Source organism: Tigriopus californicus, chromosome 5 (assembly GCF_007210705.1).
Source record: "Tigriopus californicus strain San Diego chromosome 5, Tcal_SD_v2.1, whole genome shotgun sequence".
Taxonomy (NCBI): Eukaryota; Metazoa; Arthropoda; class Copepoda; order Harpacticoida; family Harpacticidae; genus Tigriopus; species Tigriopus californicus.
The window spans coordinates 10,173,466-10,175,907 of NC_081444.1; positions in this window are offsets into that span (position 1 = coordinate 10,173,466).

The following is a 2,442-nucleotide window of genomic DNA, read 5'->3' on the forward strand; positions in this document are numbered from 1 at the left end:
CCTCCATCCGAGGAATCCGCCCTCCATCTGAGGAATCCGTCCTCCATCTGAGGAATCCGCCCTCCATCTGAGGCCTGGCCCACAACTAGGGGCCACGGATTGGCCCGCAACAAGGGGCCACGGATCGGCCCACAACTAGGGGCCACGGAACGCGGAGCCAACCAGGGGCCACGGAACGTGGAGCCAACTGGGCGGATCACGGTGCCAACCGGGTCACGAGGCGTCTGGGTAGGGTCTCTGGCCGTTGCCTCCACGCTCCAATCCCCTCCACGGGGAGAGCCACACACTGTGCTCGATCCCCTCCACGGGAAAGCCACACAGGAGGCTACAGCCGGACTGCCGACTGCGCCATGTTGTGTATGCTTCGTGACTGACTTGTATTTGACTAGTACGGTTTATATATACATAACTAGAATACAGAACGTTGCGTGAGCATGAGCAGCATGCTCGTCACCGGGATATCACATCCAACACACGAGGATTGGTATATGTTTCACACAATTTTTGCGTGTCATCGTGATGAAAAGCTTTACGACAAGATCTTAGAGCTTGAATCTCCAACCCTCGAGAAAATCATGAGAACGGCGGGAGTGCATGAATCGAAGGAGCGGGTAAAGAGGGCACAAATGGCTATGGAAACACCAACAGCCATTGCAGCTCCGGTTTTTGTCGTGGACGAGGACAAAGAGACAGAGGTCAATATCGTTAGACGGGGCTCTTGCCGCAATTGCGGGAGAGACCACGTTCCAATCACCTGCCCAGCCATGGGGATGGAGTGCTTCAGTTGTGGGAAACGAGGGCATCTCATTAGTGCGTGTCGTTCGCCTCGTTCCCCGTCTGTTGAGCGTCGACAGCACTCTCCTAGAGGACAGGGTCGATCCCAGAGTAGATCGAGTGAGAGAAAATCTCGTTTTACACAACGATCATCGAACTCGGGCCGACGGGATTATAGTGGAGGCCGCAGCCCGTCCATAACGAGAGTTTCTAACATCTCGGATGGCCAGCAGACGCCAAGGATGCTTATGACTTGCGAATTTGGCAGGGTGGAAGCCCAAATATGGGTTATACCTGATACGGGAGCGGCAAGGACGGTGTTTCCACTCTCAGCCGTGCCCAAGGAGGTCAAAATTCGGCCATCCTTCACGAGGCTCAAAGCTGCCAACAATACTTCGTTAAAAAACAATGGAGCCTTCACTTTCTTTGCATCAACAAGAAGTGGTCCTTGTACGCTTATAGATGCTGTCATCTCTTCTGATGTAGTTGGAGCACCCCTTGTGGGATGGAAGGATCTCATGGCCATGGGGTGGAATATTTATTTCCTTGAGATATGTCGCTCAATAGCGTTTGAGGCGCAGGTAATGGATGGGTGGGTCTTTTTACGAACTTATTGAGCTTAGTAAGATCCACTGTTATCCGAACACCTCCTGACTTCTTCTTGACCACCACCATAGGGTGACACCATTCACTTGATTTCCCCATAGACGATCCGATAATGCCTTTCTCAACCATTGAATCCAGTTCTTTCTTCGTGTCTTCTTGCAAGGGTATCGCAACGGGCCGTGCCTTAAATATTTGAAAAGGAATGGCGTCTGAAGCAAGCTCAATACAAAGAGGATTGCCTCCCATGGCTTTCAGTTGTCCATCATCCCCCACAAGAACGTCGTCAAACTCGTTCAGAAGCTTGCCTTTTGTCTGGGTGATCTCCTCTATTTTTGGGTCGCTTGGTATCAACCATGAGGGTTTCCACGGTGGCTCTTCCCGCTCGGTTGCTCGTACCCATTGGTCTCGACCAAGCTGTGATGGATATTTCTGTGGAAAAATCCGGAGCTCTTTGCACTTCTTCCAGGAGATTAGCATTCCTACCTTTTCTCTCACGATTATGATGTCGTCAAACACCTCTGCATCTCCATATTGCAATTTTACACGAATTTTCCCCATGATTGTGAACGCGTCCCCGGTGGCTCCTCGAATTCCACTAACGAACACCGAATCCAGCAATGACTCTTCAATGCCCATAATCCGGGGTAACTCCATGTCAGCTAAACTGACCTCACTTCCAGAGTCGGGAATTGCTAGAAATGAAACCGAATGGGTTCCCTTTTCCCACTCAATATTGACCGCAATCTGGGGGGCCTGATCCGCAAAATCCCTCTGGCTCGCTCCTCGAACGACTACGGAATAATTTCTTTGGGCATCAATCCCGAATCTTGTTTTTTCGCCACATCTCTTAGACGAGGGAACGTGTCCCAACTTTCCACACAACAAACACGTCTGATTCCATGCTGGGCACTCTTTCCTCTTATGATTGCCCTTACAAAACCTACAATCACGAATCATTGTCACGCCAAATCCGAAGCTCGCCAAGCCTTTCGTTCCCTTCTTTTGGCTATTATCGCTCCCCGATTGGACTTCCTTTGATGTGCGATTCACCTCGGCGTTCCC